Here is an 18,718-nt window from a genome sequence, read left to right on the forward strand (position 1 = left end):
CCAACTGCAACTCAGGTTGTGATCTCGCAGTTCAAGCGAGGGGGGTTCAAGAGTGGGGGGGTTCAAGCCCCACATTGGGCTCTGTGCTCCCCACTCGCACTCTGTCTCTCAAAAATAAATAAACATTAAACATTTTTTTTTAACGTTTAAGGAGAAATTCATAGTTTCTAAAAGATTACAGAATTCCAATTTGTGCATTTGCAAGCCCCGGCTCAACTCTAGTATAACATGGATTTTTTAAAAAAATTTTAATGTTTATTTATTTTTGAAGAGAGAGAGACAGAGACAGAGTACGAGCAGGGGAAGGGCAGAGAGAGGGAGACGCAGAATCCAAAGCAGGCTCCAGGCTCTGAGCTGTCAGCACAAAGCCCAACGCAGAGCTAGAACCCACAGACCATGAGATCATGACCTGAGCTCAAGTTGGCCGCTTAACCAACTGAGCCACCCAGGCACCCCAATGTAATATGGATTATAGAAACAAATGAACATGGAATCTAGAAAGAAACACAAGAAAATAAGGCAAATAGTGCATGAATGGGATTAATGGCACCAATTTATTGCAGGTTTTTTTTTTTTAATTTTTAATGTTTATTTATTTTTGAGAGAGAGAGAAGGGGAGGGGCAGAGAGAGAGAGGGAGACACAGAATCTGAAGCAGGCTCCAGTCTCTGAGCCGTCAGCACAGAGTCCGACTCAGGGCTCGAACCCACAAGTTGTGAGATCAAGACCTGAGCTGTAGTTGGCTACTTAACTGACTGAGCCACTCAGGAGCCCCTATTGCAGTAGGTTTAATCAAAGATGTGGTGTTAAAGGAGTTCCTTCCAGTTCCCACATATTTCATTGAGGGCAGTGAATTTAGAACAAAGTCCAGATGATTCTGAGAAAGCGAACAAACTGTTGAAGAATCTCCAAAGGAGACGATTATAGAATAATATTAGAGCCCTGAGTGTCAATCCCAATTTAGACACTAAAGCTAATGGTGTGACCTTGGCCATCGCATCTACCTTTCTAAGGCTATTTCCTTACCACTAATATGTGTAGTTGTTAATCTACCCAAGAAGTCGCAAACTACCGTTATGTCGGGGGTGAGCACAAATTTTGTAAAAATTTGGATGAGTTGCCAACTGTTCAAAATCAGGAGACACCAGTTTCTATTTTTTACAAAAGGAAGCTATGGCAAGGCTGGCCCACACTCCCACAGAGAAACAATTGCCAAGAACAGACAGTGCCCCCTTCAGAGCTGCCGTGTGCTTTCCAATCTGCCATGGACCACATCCCACCTGCTTCACTCTTACTTTCTGCTACCTGCTGACCTCTGTAGTTATCTGAGTTTGCATCTCTCAAAATGGAGAATTTTTAAGGGCTTGTTGTTGTTGTCATTGAAAGCTATTGGCACGGTTTCAAGATAACATAAATTTAAAATATTTATGATATAGGGAGAAAAGACAGATCTCCCATACAGAAGAATTCCAAATGATGTATGCAGATGCCCCACCCTCAAGGAGGAGGCATTTGCCTCACATTCTTTAAGTGTGGACGGTGCATAGTGACTTCCTTCCAAAGAGTTCAGTAAGAAAAGGGAAGGAAGGAAGAGTTTCTCTGCAACTGAGAAACCTGATGATGCTACCCTGTCTGGGTGATGAAGGCCAACATCAACAGTGATGATAATTCATGTTGACATTATGTACAGTCTTCCTCCCAAGTCCCTTACCCTAGTCTAATCATGAGAGAAACATCAGACAAATCCAATAGAGGGACGTTCTACAAAATACTTGACCGGTACCCCTCAGAACTGTCGAGGTCATCAAAAACAAGACAAGTCTGAGACTGTCACAACCAAGAGGCAGCTAAGGAGATATAACAAGTAAATGTAGGGGTGCCTGGGTGGCTCAGTCAGTTAAGCAACTGACTTCGGCTCAGGTCATGATCTCACGGTTCGTGGGTTCAAGCCACGCGTCAGGCTCTGTGCTGACAGCTCGGAGCCTAGAGCCTGCCTCAGATTCTGTGCCTCCCTCCCTCTCTGTTCTTCCCCTGCTCTGTCTCTCTGTGTCTCTCAAAAATAAATAAACGTTAAAGAAAATGTTTTTTTTAAAACAAGTAAATGTAATATGGTAGCCTAGATGGAATCCTGGCCCAGAAAAAGGACATCATGTAAAAACTAAGGAAATGTATAGCTACTGCTTCATTAATTGTAACAAATGTACCATAGTAACGTAAGATGTTCCTGATAGGGGAAACTACGTCCAGGGTATATAGGAACTCTCTGTACTGTCTTCATAATTTTTCTATCAATCTAGAAGTGTTCTTAAAAAAAGTTCACTTTAAAAATATTTTATATATGTATGTGCATGTGTAAATACATGTATAGAAGGACATCGAATTAGCTCGAGGGATTGGTGGAAGACTTGGACCCCCAAGGCTGAGCAGAAAAGGTCAGGTTTGCTGTAGTGTATTTTATCCACAGCACTACCTTTAGTGCGACTCAGCTCTGTCACGCCTCAGGCACTGCATTTCTCAGTTCCACATTTCACCTCCCTCAAAGAAAGCCCACTGCTTCGGCCTGGGTAGGAATCAAAGTCTGGATCTAGTCATTCTACCCAGGGTTTGGTTCCATGTCAGAATCATGGCCACCGTACCCATGCCTGTGTATAAGTGACCATTCTCATAAAAGGAGGAAGATCTGGGAGCCACACAGACCCCTCTCAGCTCGGCAATTCTGTGGAAGATGGTGAAAGAGAAGAAGCTTCGCCAGGGACACCTGGGTGGCTCGGTTGGTTAAAGCATCCGACTTCGGCTCAGGTCATGATCTCACGGTTCGTGAGCCTGCTTCAGATCCTCTATGCCTCTCTCTCTCATCCCCTCCCCTGCTCATGTTCACTCTCTCTCTCAAAAATAAATAAATATAAAGAAGTTTTTTTGAAACACTTTAAAAGAAAAAAAAAGAAGCTTAGCTGATAAAGTCAACATCCTAAAACATAAGGCCCCATAGTCTACAATAAGGGCACAGCATCATGGCCGTTTACATTTGCCATTTATATATACTAAGAACGCTTTGGTGGCAATTGCAAAATTTTATGAAATGAAGATTTATAACAACTATTCTTTCTGCAAAAATTGATTCAGTTCCAAATACTCAAGTTAACTCTCCAGACATCTAAGCACAATTCCTTTTACTTTTTAAAAATTGTATTACAGGAAAGTCGAAGAGTACGCACAGTAATGGAAACCACGGACGTTGATACACCGATAGAGTGGAAGGGAGACTAGTCCAACACAGACCAGCTAAGCGATCCACGGAATAGTTGGTGATGGAAGGGTCGCTGCCCTTAAACCAGTTCACGTCGTTGGCGCTGTGGCACAAATTCGGAAGTCACCCTTCCTCGGGACACTTCATTTCCATTTGTTGGACACCTATCACAATGTGCTGCTTTTGTTAGAACAAGACGGTTCACTGACACCTGCCAGGAATTTGTGAAAATTCAAATGCGTGATACCTACAATGTGACCCCAGGCGCCTGTGTACTGTACAAGCTGCACAGCCACACGCTGTCACTCTGGGTGCCATTGTCTCTTACGAGCAAGTTTCACGTTTTTAGAGCCTTGATGGGGCGCCTGGGTGGCTCAGTCGGTTAAGCGGCCGACTTCGGCTCAGGTCATGATCTCGCGGTCCGTGAGTTCGAGCCCCGCGTCGGGCTCTGGGCTGATGGCTCAGAGCCTGGAGCCTGTTTCCGATTCTGTGTCTCCCTCTCTCTCTCTGCCCCTCCCCCGTTCATGCTTTGTCTCTGTCCCAAAAATAAAAAATAAACGTTGAAAAAAAAAAATTAAAAAAAAAAAAAGAAAGGCCATAGGCCTGTTCTTGTGAGTGTCTCAGACATACAGTCCTACATTTCTGTGTGCAGGAAGACAGTGGTTTTTACCTGCCTTGCTTAAGTGAAGTCAAATCCAAATATCATGCACCACCTGCAGACAGCGTGTGTTTCCTCTTCACAAATTATATTATCGCCAGAAGTAGTGTGTGACTTCTGTGTATTAAAGAACCAATTTCTAGGGGTACCTGGGTGGCTCAGCCAGTTAAGCGCCTGGCTCTTGATCTCAGCTCAAGTCTTGACCTCGGGGTCGTGAGTTCAGGCCCTGCATTGGGCTCCATGCTGGATGCGGAGCCTACTTCAAAAAATAAAAGAAAGGAAAAGAAGAGAAAGAAAGAAATAACCAGTTTCTACATGGAATGCGATGAAACTTTAAACTCCATTTCAAAGATTTTTTTTTTCCCTTGAAAAATATTTTCTTGCTTTATTTATCTACTCAAATTGAGATTGTGTATCTTAACTGTATTTTTTTTTTTTTTTTTGTATCTTAACTGTATTATGAGTGACCTTGGGCTACAGTGAAGTAAAGTTAAAACATAAATTCAGAGGGGTAATTAAATATGGAAAATTGAAAATGTCATTCATAAAAATACACATTTTTCTCCATCCAAATTATTCTTCTGATGTCCTTTGTTGCCTCAGGTAGGAAAACTACCTTAACATATCTTGTATGTTAAGATACTCTGGGAGGCTCTTTATTTATACCCTCCAGCCACACCTGCATCCTCCCTTCAGGAAGGAGTCCGGTCACTGGAAAACAAAAGTATGAGAGATCAGCATGAATTGAAGGAAATGAAATGAGTTGAGGGAGAAGAAATACATAGGCCGAGAAAGTACCTTGGAAGAGGGCCTTCCATGTGGGGTTCGGCACGAATAAAACCTTTGAGGGAGCAATGAGCTTACAAATATTTAGAGGAAAAGAAGGATATGAGCTGAAACAAAAGACTTCTGTAGGGAAGGCTTGGACAACAGCAGAATCATCTACATTCCCCAGGCTAAGATATTTGGGCCAGATCCTAAGGGGTCACCAGACTTTTACCTAGTAAGGAAAAAGGCATTTTCCAAAACTCAATCCCGTAGGGGGAGAAAAGACTATTTCGAAATAAAGTAATTGAAACTATTTTTTTGTATATTTTATAATACTCGTGAGAAAGAGGACCCTTATAATAAGCGTACTTTACAAAAAAACCTGTTAAAGTTACCAATTACTTATCGATAGTGGGAAAGGGTCATATTAAATTATTACCATTTCGCCCTCCATGCTCTTGTAAGATTTTGTTAAATGTTTATGTATTTATTTTGAGATACAGAGAAAGAGAAAGAGAGGGAAGGACAGAGAGAGAGCGTGCACGAGAGAATCCCAAGCAGGCTCTGCACTGTCAGCAAAGAACCTGACACAGGGCTTGATCTCACAAAACATGAGCTCACGAACTGAGCTGAAATCAAGTCAGATGCTTAACCAACTGAGCCACCCAGATGCCTCTTTTTTTTAAATTGAGATTCTTTTTCTCGAGGTGACTTTTTTGGGGGAGGTGTCTAAGTCAGTTAAGCAGCCGACTTCAGTTCAGGTCATGATCTCGTGGTTCCTGAGTTCAGGCCCCGAGTCAGGCTCTGTGCTGACAGCTCAGAGCCTGGAGCCTCCTTCAGATTCTGTGTCTCCCCCTCTCTCTGCCCTTCCCCTGCTCGTTCTCTCTTTCCCTCTCTCTCTCTCAAAAATAAACACTAAAAATTTTTTTTTAATTATAAAAAAAAGTTTTGGGTTTTTTGTGTGTTTTTGTTTTTTGTTTTTCAAATCGCCCCCCATGCTCTTAATTATTCAGGGTGGGCCCAAATCTTGGTTTTGCAATTGTTAATGTATAGTTGCATTTTTCCACTCATTTAAAATAATTTCTTGATTTCTACCTCAAACCATCTATCTCTCCATTTTCAGTTGTTAATGTGAGGTTCTTTGTTTGATTGAGTGATTGTTTTGCTGTAAAGGAAGGTCGTAGGAATGGTCCATGGTGAGAACCCTCCCCTTCACTATAACTGGGATGCAACCCAGGAGAAGGCAGGGCTAAGTATGCCAGGAGGAGGAGCTCAGGGTTCAGCTCATCTTCTGAGACACTGCTCCAAGAAACTTCCTTCCCATGGAGACGCAGGAAGCTCACAACTCCCAGAGCCTAATCCAGCCCAGAACTTGGATCTGGGAGGTCTGAAACCTTCCCGGTGTGGGTAGAAACCCGGGGGGGGGGGGGGGGGGAAGGGGCGGGGGGGAGGAGGGAAGCCAACATTTCAAATATGGAAGCAGTTTTATATCCTGCAGAAGCTAGAGACCAGGGTATGTTTTTAGGGCAGACTATTCTGGAAAACCAAGAAAAGGTTAATTACAGATATGAAAATAGACACTAAATGAGAAAAGATCTTTTCTCTTCTTTTAATGTTCCTTTATTTTTGAGAGACAGAGCATGAGCAGGGGAGGGGCAGAGAGGGAGGGAGACACAAAATCTGAAGCAGGCTCCAGGCTCTGAGCTGTCAGCACAGAGCCCAATGCGGGGCTTGAACCCACAAACCACGAGATCATGACCTAAGCCAAAAGTCGGCCACCTAACCGACTGAGCCACAGGCGCCAGAGAAAAGGTCTTTTCATGCTATTGCTCCAAACGTCTAAATCTCTCCATGTTAAATAGTGGTCTTAAACAGTAAACACCTGTTAAGTATCTTGCCTGGATTATGTCATTCAGTCCTCACAATAAACACCATGGGGGCATATATCATTGTCGCTGTTTTACAGATAAGAAAACTGAGGCTAGAACATCGATATTAATTGCCCAAATGTAGGCAATTAATAATTGGCAGAGCTAGGGCTCAAATCTGTCTGCCTCACATCAAAGCCAAACTCTTGTCTGTCACTCTCGACCCTTCAGATTACATTTTCTTCATCAAAAATTTTTTAAAGACTTTATTTAGACTGCATTGTACCTGCAACCCATTACTTGTTTTTGTAGCCAGGTGTATGTTTAACTGTGAGGATAAAGAAGCGAAAAAAACCCTGTTTTTCTAAGAAAGTTGGAAAGACACTGGTTGCATTTTGGGGCACCCTGGGGCCATGTGACAAAATGAATCACAGAGCCAGGGGGAAGTCTGATCTTCCACATGGTGTAAGGAGCCCTGCACTCCAAGCCTTGGGAGCCACTTAGCAGGCAGGAGACCCCGGCAAGGAGAATAGGAGTAGGAGACCTTGTGTTGACCAAAATAGATGAGATATTATAACCCACATAAAAGCTAGAATGTCTGTAGACCCTGCCCTGAAGTAGTATTAAACTAAACATAAGTTCAGAGACTTAGCAGTTAACACTTTTCTTTAAAAGAAACACTTGGGGTTCCTGGGTGGCTCAGTCGATTAAGCATCCACCTTCAGCTCAGGTCGTGATCTCACGGTTCACGGGTTTGAGCCCCACGTCGGGCTCTGTGCTGATGGCTCAGAGCCTGAAGCCTGCTTCGGATTCTGTGTCTTCCTCTCTCTCTCTGCCCCTGCCCCCCTCACACTCTGTCTCTCTCAAAATAGATAAACATTAAAAAAAAAAAAAGAAAAGAAAAGAAATGTTCATGACTCAGTGAGGTAAGGCAGGGAAGGCAAGACATTTTGCAAAAATCCTCTCTCCCATCTTTAACAGCCATTTTATATGTTTTAAAAACAGTGGCCAGTCCCCAAAACTTTCTCTGTCTCTGTCACTCTCGGGTCTTCCTTGTAGATCTTGTCTCTCCTTGCACTGTCTCTCTCCTTTAATTTCTACTCTCTGTCCTCTCCCATGGGCAAAACTCATTCCTTCCTGGAACACATCCCTGTAACTTCTCCATTTTCTCTGAATGCAAATCCCGCACCATAAAAGCCCAGGAACTGGGCTGAGAAAGGCAGAATTCCCATTAGGCGCTATAAAAGGGCCAAGCTATGAACTCTCACATGTCATGGATTACTCAGTTTTGCATATCATCTCAATGCCTTCTTCTCCCTCCATTTCTCTGTCAAGAAGTCCCAGCCAATGTATGGTGACTATAGTTAATAATACTGTGTTGCATATTTGAAAGTTGCTAAGAGAGTAAGTCTTAAAATTTCGCATCACTGGAAACAAAATTTGGAAGTGTATGGTGGCAGGTGTTGACTAGACTTACTGTGGTCTTCATTTCACAATACAGTTGCCCCTTGAATGATGCAGATGTTAGGGGAGCTGGCCCTCCCCCCCCCCCCCGCCCCGCCCCCAGTCAAAAATTCACATGTAGACTTCCCGGGAAGACGGCACAGTGAAAAGATCTCAAGCTCCCTTCCTTTGAACTAGATAACACCCACAACAGTGTAAATAGCCCAGAAAATGACCTGAACACTGGCAGAAAAGACTCTACACAGCTAATTGTAGAGAGGAGGGCACATCAAAGAGGGTAGGAAGGGCAGAGACTTGGTCAGGAGTTAAATGGACAGGTGTGGGACTGTCCCCAGGAGGGAGGGACACTGCAGGCACAAAGAGGGGAGTGAAACAGATCCTGACACCAGCGCCTCAGACACCACAGGGGAACCCACTCAGAGAAGACAAATCTCCCTAACGTTGGGTTTTGAAAACCAGAGGGGCCCAATTTCTGAAGTTCTTTTGATAGGCAGGGCTGCACATCTGGGACTTAAAAATCAGCGGGCTCAGCTCTGGAAGAGCTGATGGAGGGTGATAGGAAACGGAGTCCCTGCCCTTAAAAAGACAGTACAACCAAACCCCATGGAGATACAGCATGGAAGCAGCAGTTTGAAAAACACCTGGGGTAGACGGGAAGGAGATTTATTTACTAATCTCAGAACGTGTGCTGGAAGGCGAGCATCTTTAGGAGACCGGAACAAAGGAGCTGGCAGTCACCATTTCCCTCCCCTGCCCCGCAGCCTAGATACGGGGACACCTGCAAGAATCAGAGCAGCCCCGACACGATCCACTCAGTGCCCCGCCCCTACATTCTCCCGCGGACACACCCCTCCAGCCAGGCCGAGCTCCAGGTCTCCTCCCACGGCAGACCCACACAAACCTTGCCAGCATCGAGCCCCTGGCCCCTTCTTCTCCCGCAGACCTGCCCCGTCCAATCGGCCCTTGGCCGGAGCCCATCCAAAGCGGCGCCACAAGCCCGGCGGTGTGCAAGCAGCCCCAAGAGGGGCCAGCACTGCTCCAAAGTGTCTCCTGCCCTTTGGCAGAGGGGACCATAAGCACACATACCACTCTGGCTGTGGCCCCTGCGGTGGACTGGGGGCAGACATCTGGTCTGACTGCAGGCCCCACCCACCGATGGGAGCTTCTCAGGGGACAAAACAGGGAAAGCGCCTTGCAGTGTCACACGACTGCATCTGTGGCCAACATTTGGTCTGACTCAACTCAAGCCCGAGGCAAGTCCCGACAGGAACCAGGTCTGCCCGCGACAGGCAAAGAGACCACCGCAGACCACTAGGTGCACGCAAACGTGGCTCAATAACAATACCGTGCACACAACACGCAGGAGGAGACGCCCCTGAAGCACCAGGTTCTGGTGAACAGGGGACGTTGCACTGCAGGGCGCTAGAGGATCTCTTCTTTATAAGGCCACCATTTTCAAGAGCAGGAGACGTAGTTGGCTTTCGTAATACATAGAAACAGGCACAGGGTTATAAAAAAGAAATTAGGAGACAGAGGAACATATCCCAAATGAAAGACCAGGACAAAATCACAGCAAGAGAGTTGAACGAAATGAAGATAAGCAACATGCCCGACAGACAGTTTAAAGTAATGGTCATAAAGATACTCACTAAACTTGAGAAACGAGTGCAGTGAGACCCTCAACAAAGAGACAGGAAATAAAAAATAAAAAAAATAAAAAAAATAAAACACTCAGAGATGAAGAACTCAATAACTGAAATTAAAAATACACGAGAGAGAATGAATTCTAAACTAGAGGAAGCAGAATGGATCAGTGACCTGGAGGACAGAGTAATGGGAAAGCAATCAAGTGAAACAGAAGAGAGGAAAAATAATAATAAAAAGTGGTAGACTTGGGGAACTCAGCAACACAATCAAGCATAATATGTCTCCCGTTATAGGGATCCCAGAAGGAAAAGAGAGAGAAAGGGGGGCAGGAAATTTATTTGAAGAAATAACAGCTCACAGCTCCCCAAATCTGGAGAAGGACACAGAAATCCAGATCCAGTAGACACAGAGAGCCCCCAATAAAATCAATCAAAGGAGGTCCATACCAAGACATGTCGTAATTAAAATCAGAAAAAGTGCTGATAAAGAGAGAATTTAAAAGCAGCAAGAGAAAACAGTTATAAGCAAGGGAAACCCCACATGGCTATCAGTGGACTTTTCAGCAGAAACATTGTGGGCCAGAATGGAGTGGCATAATATATTCAAAGTGCTGAAGGAAAAAATCTGCAGCCCAGAATACTCTATCCAGCAGGATATCATTCAGAATAGAAGGAGAGATCAAGAGTTTCTCAAACAAACAATAGTTAAAGGAATTCATGACCACTAAACCAGCCCTAAAAGAAATGTTAAAGGGGATTCTTTGAGTGGAAAGGAAAAACCATAAGTAGGAATAGGAAAAGTAGGAAGCACAAAAGCAGTAAAATTAAGCATATCTACAAAAATCAGTCAAGGGATTCATGAAACTAAAAGGATGCAAAGTATGACACCAAACGTAGAGGGAGAGGATCAAAGAATGGGTCCAAACTTAAAGCAACCATCAGTTTAATATAGATTGCTATATACATAACATGTTATATAAAAATCTAACGCTAAACACAAATCAAAAATCAGTAATAGATATGCAAAAAATAGAGAAAGAAAGCCAAATATATCACTAAAGAAAGCCAACAAATCATGACAGAAGAAAGAAGAGAGGAACAGAGAAGAGTTACAAAAAAAAACCCCAATAAAACAAAATGCCAATAAGGATATACCTATCGATAATTACTTTGAATGCAAATGTACTTAATGCTTCAATCAAAAGACATAGTGTGAGAGGAGTTAAGGTGGTAAAGTAGTAAGGGGACCCTGTGCTTGTTTCGTCCCTCACAGTTAGATCAACATCAAACCATTTGAACACCTAAGAAATTGATCTGAGGATTAACAGAACAATCTGCATACTTTGAGGGAGAGAACATGCCAATTTCTAACAAGCAGACCAAAACACACCTAGGGTCTAGCTTCCTTTATTTGATTTTTAAAAATTTTTTGGTATTAGTTTTTTTTTTTCTTCCTCCAAAATGACAAGATGGAGGAATTCATCCCAAAGGAATGAAAAAAGCAAGAAGAAACCACAGCCAGGGATTTAATCAATACTGATGTAAGATGTCTGAACCAGAATTTAAAACAACTATTCTAAGGATTCTAGCTGGGCTTGAAAAAAAAAAGCATAGAAGACACAGAGAATCCCTTATTTCAGAGATAAAAGAGCTAAAATCTTGTCAGGCTGAAATTTAAAAATGCTAAAACTGAGGTGCAAACCCAAACGGATGCTAGGACGGTGAGGATGAATGAAGCAGAGGAGCAAATCAGTGATATAGAAGATAAAATTATGGAAAATAATGAAGCTGAAAAGAGGGAACCAAAGGTAACATCATAAATATAGACTTAGGAAACTCAGTGACTTATTAAAACAGAATAACATTTGTATCATAGGAGACTGAGAAGATGAAGAGACAACGAAGGTTTATTTGAGCAAATTATAGCTGAAAATTTCCCTATTCTGGGGAAGGACACATACATCAAAATCCAACAAGCGCAGAGAACTCACATTAAATTCAAGAAAAGCCAGCCATCACCAAGGCATATCATAGTCAAATTCACAAAATACACAGACAAGGAGAGAATCCTGAAAGCAACAAGGGAAAAAAGTCCTTAACCTACAAGGGAAGACAGATCAGGTTCGCAGCTGATCTGTCCACAGAAACTTGGCAGGCAAGAGGGCAGTGGCAGGATATAGTCAACATGCTGAATGGGAAAAATATGCAGCCAAGAATACTCTATCCATCAAGACTGTCATTAAGAATAGAAGGAGAGATAAAGAGTTTCCCAGACAAACAAAAACTAAAGGAGTTCGTGAGCACTAAGCCAGCCCCACAAGCAATTTTAAGGGGGAATCTTTGAGTGGGGGGGGGGGAGGGGGAGGGATGGGGGAAATAAGACCAAAAGCAATGAAGACTAGAAAGAAAAAAAGAATATCATCAGAAACACCAACTTTAAAGGTAACACGATGGCACTAAACTCATCTTTCAATAATCACTCTGAATGTAAATGGACTAAACGCTCCAGTCAGAAGACAGTGTCAGAATGTATAAAAAAACAAGATCCGTCTACATGCTGCCTACACTAGACTCATTTTATTTTATTTTATTTTTTAAAAATGTTTATTTCTTTTTGAGAGAGAGAGAGTGCAAATGGGGAAAGGGTAGAGAGAGAGGAAGAGACAGAGAATCCCAAGCAGGCTCAGCACTGCCAGCATAGAGCCTGACACGGGGCTCAAACCCACGAACTGTGAGATCATGACCTGAGCCCAAACCAAGAGCCAGATGCTTAATTGACTAAGGCACCCTGGTGCCCCCTACAGAAGACTCATTTTAGACCTAAAGACATCAGCAGATTGAAAGTGAGAGGATGGAGAAACATCTATCATGCTAATGGACTCCAAAAGAAAGCCAGAGTAGCCATACTTATATCAGACAAACTAGATACTAAACCAAAGACTGTAACAAGAGATGATGAAGGGGGGCGCCTGGGTGGCGCAGTCGGTTAAGCTTCCGACTTCAGCCAGGTCACGATCTCGCGGTCCATGAGTTCGAGCCCCGCATCGGGCTCTGGGCTGATGGCTCAGAGCCTGGAGCCTGTTTCCGATTCTGTGTCTCCCTCTCTCTCTGCCCCTCCCCTGTTCATGCTCTGTCTCTCTCTGTCCCAAAAATAAATAAACGTTAAAAAAAAAAATTAAAAAAAAAAAAAAAAGAGATGATGAAGGGCATTAAATCATAATTCAGGGCTCTATCCATCAAGAAGATGTAACAGTTATAAATATTTATGCTCCCAATTTGATACACCCAAATATATAAATCAATTAATAACAAATGTAAAGAAACTCATTAACAATAATAACAATCATAGTAGGGGACTTTAACACCCCATTTACAACAATGAACAGATCATCTAAACAGAAAATCAACAAGGAAACTGGCTTTGAATGACACACTGGACCAGATGGACTTAACAGATACATATAGGAGCTTGATTTTTGAGATCAAGTCCTGAGTCGGCCTTTGCACTGGCAGCATGGAGCCTGCTTGGGATTCTCTGTCTCCCTCTCTCTCTGCCAATCCCCTGTTTATGCTCACTCTCTATCTCTCTCAAAATAAATAAACATTTTCAAAAAACCAGATATATTCAAACATTTCATCCTAAAACAGCAGAACACACATTATTCTCAAGTACACATGGAACATTCTCCAGAATAGATCACATACTGGGTCACAAATCAGCCCTCAACAAGTACAAAAAGATTGAGATCAAACCATGCATATTTTCAGACAGCAATGCTATAAAACTTGAGGTCGACCACAAGAAAAAATTTGGAAAGACCACAAATACTTCAGATTAAAGAGCACCCTACTAAAGAATGAATGAGTTAACCAGGAAATTAAAGAGAAAATAAAAAATGCAGAGAAGCAAATGAAAATGAAAATACAACAGTCGAAAACCTTTGGGATGCAGCAAATGCAATCCTAAGAGGGAAGTATATTGCAATACAGGCCTACCTTAAGAAGCAAGAAAGGTCTCAAATACACAACCTAATCTTACACTTAAAGGAGCTAGAAAAGGAAGAGCAAATAAAGCCCAAAGCCAGCAGAAGAGGGAAATAATAAAGACTAGAGCATATATATAACATACTAATATAAACAATATAGAAACATAAAAACAGTAGAACAGATCAATGAAACTAAGAGCTAGTTTTTTAAAGAATTAACAAATGAAAACCTGGGCAACCTGGAAGAAATTGATAAATTCAGGCAGCCTAGAAACACACAAATTACCAAATTGATAAACACAGGCAGCCTAGAAACACACAAATTACCAAAACTAAAACGGGGAGACATAGAAAATTTGAACAGACTCATAAACAGCAAAGAAATTGAAAGAGTACTCAAAAATCTCCCAACAAACAGAAGTCTAGGGCCAGATGGCTTCCCAGGGTAATTCTATAGATATTTAAAGAAGAGTTAATATCTATTCTTCTCAAACTGTTCCAAAAAATAGAAATGGAAGGAAAACTCCAAACTCATTCTATAAGGAAGGCCAGCATTACCTTGATTCCAAAACCAGACAAAGGCCCCACTAAAAAGGAAAATTACAGGCCAATATCCCTGATGAACATGAATGCAAAAATTCTCAACAAGATACCAGCAAGTCCAATTTAATGATACATTAAATGAATTATTCACCACAGTCAAGGGGGATTTATCACAGAAATATAGGGCTGCTTCAACAATTCACAAAACAATCAACATTACCACAATACCACATTAATAAAAGAAAGGATAAGAACCATACGATCCTCTCAATAGATATAGAAAAAAAGTATTTGACAAAATACAGCATCCACTCTTGATAAAAACCCTCAACAAAGCAGGGATAGATGAAATATACCTCAGCATCATAAAGGCCACATATAAAAGACCCACAGCAAATATCAGCCTCAATGAAGAAAAAGTGAGAGTCTTTCCCCTATGGTCAAGAACAAGACAAGGATGTCTAACCATTACTATTTAACATAATATGGGAAGTCTTAGCCTCAGCAATTAGACACCAGAAAGAAATAAAAGGCATCCAACCCAGCAAGGAAGAAGTCAAACTTTCACTATTTGCAGACAACATGGTACTCTATGTAGAAAACCCGAAAGACTCCACTAAAAAATTGGTAGAACGAATACATGAATTCAGCAAATTCACGGGATATAAAATCAACGTACAGAAATCAGCTGCATTTCTATACACCAATAATGAAGCAGCAGAAAAAGAAATCAAGGTATCAATCTCATTTACAATTGCACCAAAAACCATAAAATAACTAGGAATAAACCTAACCAAAGAGGCAAAAGATCTGTACTCTAAAAACTATAGAACACTTATGAAAGAAATTGAAGGAGATATAAACTAGTGGAAAAGCATTCCATGCTCACGGATTGGAAGGACAAACATTGTTAAAATGTCTATACTACCCAAAGCAATCTACACATTTAATGCAATCCCCATCAAAATGCCACCAGCATTTTTCACAGAGATAGAACAAACAATCCTAAAATTTGTATGGAACCACAAAAGGCCCTACACAGCCAAAGCAATCTTGAAAAAACAAAACAAAACAAAACTGGAGGCATCAAAATTCTGGGTTTCAAGCTATATCACAAAAATGTAGTCATCAAGATAGTATGGTATTGGCACAAAAACAGACAGATCAATGGAACAGAATAGGAAACACAGAAATGGACCTACAACTATACGGTCAAGTCATCTCCGACAAAGCAGGAAAGAATATCCAGTGGGAAAGGACGGTCTCTTCAACAAATGGTGTTTGGAAAACTGGACAGCGACATGCAGAAGAACGAAACTAGACCACTCTCTCACACCATATACAAAAACAAATTCCAAGTAGATGAAAGATCTCAATGCGAGACAGGAAACCATCAAAATCCTAGAGGAGAACACAGGCAGCAATCTCTTTGACCTCAGCTATAGAAACATCTTACTAGACACATCACCAGAGGCAAGGGAAACAAACAAACAAAATTAACTACTGGGACTTCATACAAATAAAAATCTTCTGCACAGCGAAGGAAACAAGGCTAAACTAAAAGGTAGCAAAACTAAAAGGTAGCTACAAAATGGGAGAAGATATTTGCAAACGACATGTATGTCAACTATACCGAAATTGTTAAAAATCCTCATATAACGACTGACTTCCCCAAAACTTTACTAATAGCCTACTGTTGACCAGAAGCCTTACTGATAACATGAACAGTTGAAGAACACATATTATGTATGGTATATGCATTATATCCTGTATTTTTACCAAAAAAAAGTAAGCTAGAAGAAAGAAAATGTTATTAATAAAATCATAAGAGAAAATACACTTACAATACTGTACTGTATTTACCAAAAAAAAAAAAAAAATCCACATGTAAGTGGATCCACACAGTTCAAACCCATGTTGTTCAAAGGTCAACTCTATATACGCATATAAAATCACCAAGTGGTACACTGGGAACTAATAGAACGCTATATGTCAATTATGCCACAATTAAAAAAGTAAATTGTAAACAAATTTTTAGTCCCCAGACAAAACTAGATATTGTTTTCCCTAAATACAACTTCTAACTCTGAGAAGGACTGCTGTTTTAAGAACTGCTAAACGAGGGGCGCCTGTGTGGCTCAGTCAGTTAAGCGTCTCTTGATTTCGGTTCAGGTCGTGATCTCACAGGTTATGAGCTTGAGCCCCACATCGGGCTCGGCGCGGACAGTGTGGAGCCTGCTTGGGGTTCTCTCCCTCTCTCTCTGCCCCTCCCCTGCTTGCTCACTCTCTCTCTCAAAATAAACTTAAAAAAAGAATTGTGAAATAAGCAGGAGCTAACAGATGAAGAAATTCAGTCTCCAGCCCAGGAGCTACATCAATCAAGGCTGAGATGTAGAATAATCATGATTATTCTATGTTGGGAATTATTGACAAGTACTTGGCACATGCTTTCACCAAGGATTCTTCTTCTGTGCCACTGTCCTCTTTGGCAATCTAGTAGAGCCTATCGATTTCTTCTCAAAATCAGGTTTTTAAAGCATAAAGCACAATACACGGGAAAAGACGTGAAACAAAATATACTGAGACAAAAAGCTATACGGTAATAAAGTGCTTCTTTCTTTTAACATATTCAATGATGAGGTCTAGTGACAGGTTTAATAATACTGTAACTTTGAAACACTGAGGAGCCTTAACGCAATTAGTATCCCTATTGAAGTTCACAGGCATCCGGAACTCCAATCCACTGGTTTGTGGACCCCAGGGCTAATTTAATCCTGATTATAACCCTGTAAAGTATTATTATTCCTTTTTCTTCCAGATGAGGAAAATGAGTACGGAGAGATTAAATGACTTGCCCGTGAATAATAAGTTTTGGAGCTGAGAACTGAGCCCATAATCTGGTTCCAAGCCCTGTGTTCTTAACGACTACACAGTGCCTGGCTTAGCTCGGGGCTTGCCTCATGGTCAAGGTCAACAACATTAGTAGGTGGAAATAGTAATTGTAACAAGTAGTGGAAGCATTAGGGGGAGAATATGTCTAGAGGATAAAGAAGAGTTTGTACCAGTATTAAGAAAATCTTTAAAGGGAAAAATCTGGTATGAAGCAATAAAGCCAACTACACAGCACGTAGCGTATCCTGTTCCTGCGAGACACGTACAAGTTCACTGCTTTCTCTCTGTGATTACCCATTCTGGGGCTAAACCGCACAGACTTTGGGGGATGTGATAATGTACAGAAGTGTTCTTGAGTCTATGAAAATTTCTTCCTTTTATTTGTATAACCCCTTATTAATGACGGGGGGGGGGGCTTTTCTACACTTCCAGGAGGCACTTTCCCCCAAAGACCCTCAGGACATAAATCATTGCGGCAGAATAAAAAGAACGCTGTTCATCCTGCAGAGAGGGTTGCTCGGAATGAATGCAGCTACTATTCTTTTCTGCCCTCGTTTGTAAACGCGAGAAGTCAGAGGTTTGGATACGGCGTGGGGCCTGCAGGCACTATATAAATATTAACGAATTGAAAGGTGTTGATAAGGTAAAGAGACTTACACTTCTCCAAATGGTGACAGCCAACACTTTAGTTTCAATTTTTTTTTTTTTTTTAAGGAAAAAGACAAGCAACGGAGCCCAGATCATCAGAAAGGCTTTCTTCGTGCGTTGGGTGACAGCCATCACGGTCTCAGTGAGAGGAAGAGCCCTGCCGGAGGCTAATGGACCATAGGAAGATGATTTATCCTTTCTCCCAAGTCTGCCTTGTAAAAGCATTTCTCTAATCGCCTGTCCACAGCATATGTTTCCTGTAACAAGGCACTCTGTTCCCTAACATTCATAGGGCACACTGCTGCCAACAGCAAAGCAGAAAAGTGACGGGAGGTGCCCTGTCACACCATCCAGCTAAATGCCTCCTGATCCACTAGAGGGTTTGAGAACCCCAGTTCCCAAGCCCTGTCAGGCTGACATTCTATTAAACCTCACAGGAAAGAAAAAACTTCAACACTAACATGCAAGAGGGATTGAAGTGCCCGTGGCCACTAAGCCCAGCACTCAGCCAGGGGATCAAGTCTCAGGAGGACATGGTGAGGTCAGAGGATGCCTGAGAGTCTGCACACATTCCTCCCCCGGGCCACCCGGCCCGGACTTGGGAAAAGAGCACATGTGACCAGCTGCCCTGAAAAATACCAACGAGAACCTTCACAGATGGCTCCGAGCCTGGGGTAAAAATAGCTCATCATACAGCACAGCCCTAACGAGGGGCAGGACAGGTTTTGATTTCAGCTTGCCAAAAAGGTAAAAAAAAAAAAAAAAAAATGTTTTCACTAAATCATAAAAGGCTGCCATGGCAAGAGAGACTTAAAATACAAATATTTTACATTCTACCTTATTTCAAATTCATTCAACTGTCATCGGCAAAAGAATGAAAAACATTTGCAGCTAGGAAAAAAAAAAAAAGTATTTGTCTTTCTTCTGATTTGACCATAACAAGAAAACTGGCAGCCTGATAACTTCTTCAATACGTGGACTCATGGGAAGAGTTGAGTA

General features: G+C 41.9%; 1 long non-coding RNA gene across 1 annotated transcript; it reads left to right on the forward strand.

The window, feature by feature from the left end:
* Positions 1-5,838: 5,838 nt before the first annotated feature.
* On the forward strand, positions 5,839-18,496 carry LOC123591452. The gene is made up of 2 exons (XR_006709330.1): positions 5,839-6,075; positions 16,998-18,496. It is a non-coding gene; the product is annotated as an uncharacterized LOC123591452 (long non-coding RNA).
* The last annotated feature ends 222 nt before the right edge of the window (positions 18,497-18,718 follow it).

This window comes from Leopardus geoffroyi, chromosome B4 (genome assembly GCF_018350155.1).
Source record: "Leopardus geoffroyi isolate Oge1 chromosome B4, O.geoffroyi_Oge1_pat1.0, whole genome shotgun sequence".
NCBI classification, from domain to species: domain Eukaryota; kingdom Metazoa; phylum Chordata; class Mammalia; order Carnivora; family Felidae; genus Leopardus; species Leopardus geoffroyi.